Source organism: Arachis duranensis, chromosome 5 (genome assembly GCF_000817695.3).
Source record: "Arachis duranensis cultivar V14167 chromosome 5, aradu.V14167.gnm2.J7QH, whole genome shotgun sequence".
In the NCBI taxonomy this organism is placed as follows: Eukaryota; Viridiplantae; Streptophyta; class Magnoliopsida; order Fabales; family Fabaceae; genus Arachis; species Arachis duranensis.
This window is the reverse complement of record NC_029776.3, coordinates 1,235,154-1,243,050: the sequence shown is the minus strand read 5'-3', so window position 1 is coordinate 1,243,050 and position 7,897 is coordinate 1,235,154.

Sequence of the window (7,897 nt, the reverse complement as noted above, 5' to 3'; positions counted from 1 at the left end):
TCTTAGGCTCATCTGTATATAAATACGCACTGCAGAAGATAAGTACAATAATAGAATTTATACTCATTCATATCAAAGCTAAACTCTGTTTTATGTTTGTTGCTGCACACGCTTCCTTCCTTCATAAGCTCAGTTTCTAATTTTTCCCATAAATATAAAGTAATACCCCAATTCAATTTCTAACAAATTTTTAATTGAATATTTTAGTCTTTAATAAATTTTAATTATAAAATCAATTATCAAATTTTTATTTTGTTAAATAAATCAATTCTTATATCGTATTCTTTTTTTAAATAAACTTATCTACAAATTTAAAAAATTTTAAAAAATTGTGTGAAAAACGAAAATTGGAAAAGAGTTGTAAAGCTTGAATGATAGAAAAGAATGGAAAGGGAAGTACAGAGAGAAGGTTCTGATATCTGTTTGGTAAAGAAAAAGTGATTTGTGTAAAATGACAAGCTAACAGAATCAGTTAGCAAATTCTACTTTATATACCAACTTACATGATAAATATCTTAGGCTAATTGAATACACTAACTAGTAACTAACTATTAATCATAAATGTTAACTAAGCTAAATATGCCAATCTGTTATAACTAATATATTCAAGTAACATGTTCCCTCAAATTGGCAATGCTTGGTTGATGAAAATCAAGCATGCCAAGCTTGGACACACAAGAATCAAAAGGAGTACGAGATAGAGGTTTGGTGAACAGATCCGCCACTTGATCTGTAGTGATGATTGGTAGGACATGAAGCAGGCCACTAAGAAACTTGTCTCGAATAATGTGACAATCAATTTCGATATGCTTAGTACGTTCGTAAAATACAGGATTAACTGCAATATGCCTGATTGACTGACTATCATAGTACAGGAAAATTGGGAGCTTGTGATCGATGCGGAGGTCCTGCAACAAGTAGCTGAGCCATTGAGCCTCACAGGTGGCCACAACTTGTGACTTATATTCGGCCTCAGAAGATGACATGGAAACAGTAGATTGCTTCTTACTTTTTCATGAAATGAGCGAAGAGCCTAAGAAGAAACAAAAACCAGTAATGGAGGGTCGCGTGTCAGTGCATTGTTCCCAATCTAAGTCAGCAAAACTAGAAACGCGAAGCTCAGAATCTGTTGTAAAGAATAGCCTCGAGATCGAAGCTGTTTTAATATAATGAAGGACACGATATGCTGCTTGAAGGTGAGTATTAGATAGTTTACTGAGAAATCCACTAAGTTTACCCACTGTGAAACTGATATCTGGACGCGTGTTAGTAAGATACACTAATCTACCAACCAATCTACAGTATTGTGAGACGTCAGAGAGTGACGTTCCTGAGCTCTTAGAAAGCTTGAGACTATACTCCATTGGCATACTCGCTGGTCTTATGCCCAATAGGCCACACTCATCCAAGAGATCTAGAGTATACTTCCTTTGATAAAGAGCAATTCCTTTGGAAGTTCTTGCAACTTCAAAGCCAAGAAAATATTTCAAATTTTCCAAGTCTTTAATCTTGAATTGGTGATCAAAGATGGTCTTGATGGATTGAATCTCAACGAGATCATTTCCAGCCAGGACGAGATCATCAACATAAGCGAGGATCACAATAAAGGAGGACTCGGATTTGTGTTTGTGAAAAAGAATAATCATTCTTTGACTGTTGGTAGCTGTGAGCACGGAGAACAAAGCAAAGCTTAAAATTTCACTACCTACTAGCTTGCTTGAGTCCATAGAGGGACTTGTCAAGTTTGCATACCAAATCGGGAGAGGAAAGCGGTAATCCTGGGGAGGCTTCATATACACTGTTTCCTTCAACTCACCATAAAGGAATGCGGTGTTTACATCCAATTGGTGACAATGCCAACCTTGATTGCAATGAGAGCAAGAACTAATCGCACAATAGTGACCTTAACAACTGGACTGAATGTATTCATGTAGTCTAAACCATATCGTTGTGTATAACCCTTTGCAACTAAGCGTGCTTTGTGCCTCTCCACTGATCTATCAGGATTAAAATTGACTTTGAACACCCAACGACAGCCAATAGTTTTCTTTTCTGGTGGTAAAGGGGTGAGAGTCCAAGTTTTAGTTTGTTCAAGTGCCAAAAGTTCAGCATTAATGGCATCTTTCCAACAGTCTTCTTCGACGTCTTCTTCATAGGTTTTTGGCTTATTGTGTGTGAAAACAGCAAGAGAAAAATTCAATTGGTTAGTGGACAGTAAAGAATAAGACACTAAATTTAAAATTGGATATTTGCATTTTAAAATTGGCATAGCTTGTTGAGCAGTGATATTATTTGCACAATGAAAATCATTTAGATATGTTGGTGCTCGTCTAGTCCTATTAGACTTTCTAAGAGGTGCATGGTGAGGTAATGCATGAGTGTCTATGTGAGTATGTGCATGAGACAAAGATGAGGCTTGTGCATTAGGAATTGAGCTTGCATTGTTATGAGGAGCAAAATCAGTAACGGAAGTTGGTTGAGCTGATGCAAAGTTGGAGTTGAATGCACATGTTGGTAAAATGAAAGATGATCATGATATGCAAAGGGATCTGTTCATGGGACAGGTAATGTGGTTGTGACAGCAACAAGGTTGACATTTGAAGAGGCAGTGTTGATTTTGAATGAAAACTCAAACTCATAAAATATGACATTTCTAGAAAGGAAAGTTTGCCTTATTTTTAGATCATAAAGAAGAAATCCTTTGATCCCTTCTTTATATGCTAGAAAATAACATTTTTTAACTCGTGAATCTAACTTCTTCCTATTTTAAGTTAAAGTGAATGCAAAGACAAGACAACTCAAAACTTTGATGTGGTGTAAATCAGGTAATTTGCCATGCAATTTTTGAGAAGAGGGTAAAATGGGACTAGAGATTCTATTGATGAGATGCACAGCGTCTACCATTGCTAAATCCCAAAAATTTTTTGAAACATTTGATTGAAAAAGTAGAATCCTAGTCACCGTAAGAATGTGTTGGTACTTCCTCTCAGCTATTCCATTTTGCTGAGAGGTTTTTACACATGACTTTTGCTGTAAAATTCTTTTATAAGCAAAGAGATTATGCAAATTGAATTCCGGACCATTATCTAATCTGACACACTTGATGGTTTTTGAAATTGAGTTTCAACCATTTTGATGAAGTTGGGTTAAATTAATAAAAGCTCAAATTTATTTTTCATTAACTTAATCCAAGTAAAACGGCTATTGTCATCAACGAGAAAGAACTTAAAATCAGAGGTAGATAATACAATTGATAGAGGACCCCAAATATCAATATGTATTAAATCAAAAGGCAAATTAGCTACTGAACTACTAATAAGAAAAAGAATTTTCTTCTGTTTTACAAAATGACAAGGTTCACAAACTACAGCATTATTGTTACATGTAATAAAAGAAAAATCTTTTTGCAGTGTTTGCAAAACTGAATTATTCAAGTGCCCTGGTCTGCTGTGCTACAGTTGTGACTATTGTATAGACAAGACAGTATTTTTGGATGTGTAATGTAGTGTTTATAATGAATGTTATGCAATACAATGAGCTATAGTGTGATCATTTGAGTGATCCAGTACATATAAACTAGTGCTGCTTTTAGCTATGCTAATCATTTTCAATAGATGGTGATTCCAAATTTGGCACCATGTATATGAAAACAAAAATAGACAATTCAATCTCTTTGTAACTCGTAAAACTGACATAAAATTGAATTTAAAGATAGAAATGTAGAGAACATTCTCTGAGTAAAAATTTGTATTAAAAATCACTGTACCAACAATGATAATAGTGGCAATAGAGCCATCAGGCATGTGCACAGTAACGGGTTCAATATTTTTGAAAGACCGAAAAAATATTTAGAGAAAAACAAACGTGATCAGTAACACCTATGTCTACTATCCAAATATCTGATCTAAGAAATTTTTTATTAACAGATAAAGATGCAGCTAAAAGGGTACTTTTGGTGATCTGTAAGTCTTTTGGCTCAGTTGATTTAGTGATTTAATTGATAGTGTGATTAAATTGAGTTGACTGTGTTGTAGGAAGGACATTAAAGCAATCCGTTGATCATTGGTCAAACTATAACTTGAATTCTTGCCATTTTTAACAGCAGTGGAAGGTAATCCACTAATTTCATCATTTTCATCAGTAAAAGTGTTATTGATGTCTCCACATTTCTGTAAATACAGGAAAAGGCCATGCTTCTTGTAGTATGTATCAACAATGTGTCTTATTTTACTACAAAAGGAACAATACTTTGTGTTCTGATACCATGTGAAAAATAAAAACTGAAAAAGAGTTGTGAAACTTGAATGATAGAAAAGAATGAAAAGAAAAGTAGAGAGAGAAGATTCTAAAATTTATTTGGTAGAAAAAAAAATAATTTGGATAAAATGATAAGTTAACAGAATCGGTTAACAAATCTTACTTTATATACCAACTTACATAATAAATATCTTAGGCTAATTGAATACACTAACTAATAACTAACTATTAATCTTAATTAAGTTAAGTATGCCAATTTGTTATAACTAATACATTCAGATAACAAATTGCTATATTTTTTATTAAATAATGATAGATATTAAATTTTTTTTAATCAAAATTTGACAAAAAATTTGATTTGTCTAACAAAATAGAATTAAAAACTGACTTATTGATTAAGATTTATTAAAAATTATTTAACTAAAAATTTTTAAACATCCGATTTATCTCTAAAATATAATTCTATTAGTAACATATACTTACGGGGCACTTCTTGATGTAGTATTGTAGCGAATTAGTTCTGTTTTCAATTAATGTTATGTTCAATGTATAGATGAATTATTGGTTATTTATCATTGTATTTTTTTTATAGATGAATGATTAATTTATCACAAATTTAAACTCTATTTAAACTAAAGCGAAATATTTACAATCTGAACGGTATAAGAAGAGCCACTACTGCACAAATATGTGTTTTTTATTTTCTTAAATTAAAAAAAAAGAAAAAAATGATGCGATTGCAAATTAAAGCGTGTTATAACTAAGTACAATTTATATCAATGAATTATAATTCAAATGACATAATATTTTCATACTCAATTAGAGATTGTGAGTTCGAATATTCTATTTTTTATAAAAAAAAACAAGTACAACTGATTACTATTTGTTTATAATCTTATGAAAATGAAACGAGCAGCGCCATATTTTTCCTATCGATTATATTAAAGTAATTGTCTGTGTGTCTTCAGATAAAAATAAGGTTATTTTTTTATTCTGAGATGATTTATGTTGATCTGTGAACATTTACTACTTTAAAATGATTTTTTTTGGTGACTACTTTAAAATGATTTATATTCATTGAAAGGATTTCTAAATATAAATCGTTTTAGAATGTATTGTTTAACTAATTAATCTAAAATTTAATAGACTAGGACGATTTCTATAAATATAAGAATAAGAGATTCGTGTATTGGAATTTCATTTAGAAAATTTATGTATTTTTGAGTTCCTCCTTATTTTATTTAAGTAAAAAAACCAATAATAAAAGAGAAACATTTTATTTTGTTATTAGTTACTTTTCGATAATATTTATTCACTTTTATATTAAAAATTAATTTTCTTATTGTGATGGGTTAATAAGCACAATTTAACAACAAAGTTAATTATATTTNTACAGCAATCACTTTTGTACTACTACTATATATAGTAGTACTCTCTATATATTATAATAAAAATAATCTATATATTAAATCGTGAAATAGAATCTATGAATTTTTATGTTATATCTTTATAAAAAATTCTAATATACATAATGGTTGAAAGTTAATAAATAAAAAAGAAGAGAAAAATCATAATTGAGAAACATGTTTGATAAAATTTAAAGTCAATATATATAGTATAAATTAAAGGCATATACGGGGTAGGAATTAAGAAAGCTAACATCTTAATGGTTAAGGAAAAGTTTCCTGCTACAAGTATCCGTACCATACATCTTATCTTATTTTTCGATGTAAAATATAGTAGTATAGTATAGCATAAGGTGGAATCTTATCTAATTTTACACAAACAAGAAAAATTGAACCACAACAACCCCGGAACCTTCATATTTTGATCGATATTACTCCCCTTCCCCATGTCTAAAGTTATTTCCCTCTCATGAGTTGTAGCCACAGCGCAACCAAGTTGTCACTAAAACCCCAATTCAACTTATTGGAGCCTACATGCATATAGCAAAGTCCAACAACTCATTCTCAATGTAATTTAATGCACAATGAGAGATAAAGAAAGAGTGAAAGAGAGAGTAGATTCATGTGTGTGCTTTTTTCTGGGATATCTATATTATTAAGCTGTACTTGTTTATTATATTTTAAATATACATATATGTATACATCTACTTTATTAGTTATTAAGATACAAATTATAAGAAAGGTAATAAAAATACATTTATTTGTCACTAAAAAAAAACCCAATTTTACTCTTATTATTATTGGTGACCTACGTGATGAGGGTTGAAAATAATATTTTTTAGATTCTTGAGAGAATAAAATTATAATAACAATTTATATTATTAAATATATAATTATTTATATTAATTTTTTCTATCAACTTAAATTTTTAGAACAAAAAAATAAATTTTGACAATATGTATGAGTATCTCAATTTTTTGATAAAATACTAAATTTATGTATTTTGTCACTCGTTATATGTCAAATTGTCAATATATATATATTTTTATTTTATTAAACAAATAAATACACCATATCTATATCTCTAATGAACATAGACAACATCCAAACTACTGTCCTAATATATATAACAAGTCACATTTTTATGTGTTTTGAAAGTTGTAATTTAACGGGCCTGCTACACATACAAGCAATAAGGCCTTACAAGTGTTACAAGCCTCCAGTCCACAAACATTCCACACGCACACTAATTATATTGAATGGAGCGTAACATTCACGCGCTCCCACTCAAACGCTTACGCTTCTCTTCGCGTAAACTGCCCCTTAATGACAGACTCTTCCACTTCTTCCACTTCTCAAAGCCATTCAGAGAAAACGCAACTCTTCCATAAAACTCTCGATCAAGAATCTCCAGAGAAAACAAAGCTATAATACTCAAGGTACGTTACATTACCATTCCTGTATATTTTCCAGATTTCGAACTAGGTTTTACTGTTCTTCTACGTTCTTCTAGGTTTTACTGTTCTTCTTTTTCTAGGTCTCATTTTACAATTTTTAATGTTCTACTTGTTCTAGGTTTTACTGTTATTCTTGCTTCTAGGTTATTCTGTTCTTCTTAGTTGTTCTAGGTGTTACTGTTCTTGGTGTTCTAGTTCTTCTGGTAACTGATTTTTGGGAGTATATTGCGTGATTTGGTGGGTGTATATTGAGTATTTTGTTGGGTGTATATAGCATAATTTGTTGGGTGCATATTTCTGAACTGATATACTGTAATATAGTCAACAGTTGCAACTGTTCTAATATTTGCTTGTCCATGGGTGTATATTGCTTAACCTTGTAATGTTGCTTGACCTTGTATATTAATGCATGTTTGAGTGATATCTGACTGATATCTATGGGTGTATCTGACTCATATCTATGGGTGTATCTGAATCATATCTATGGGCGTATCTTACTGATATCTATGGGTGTATTTTTCATTTCAGAAAAAATGGCAGGCAGAAACCAAGCTGAAAAAAATGTAAGAACAAATATATGTCTTAGATGAAATCAGTTTTATATAATAGAAATATATCTGACTATAATTTTGCTTTGTTTACAGCAAACCAAAGACCTTAAGTGTGCAACACATTTGTTAAGTGAGAAATTCAGAAACATGAGCGAGGAGAAGAAAACAATTGTTAAGGATTTGGTGGCCTGATGCACATCTCGCCGCTAAGGGCGCATCACCAAAT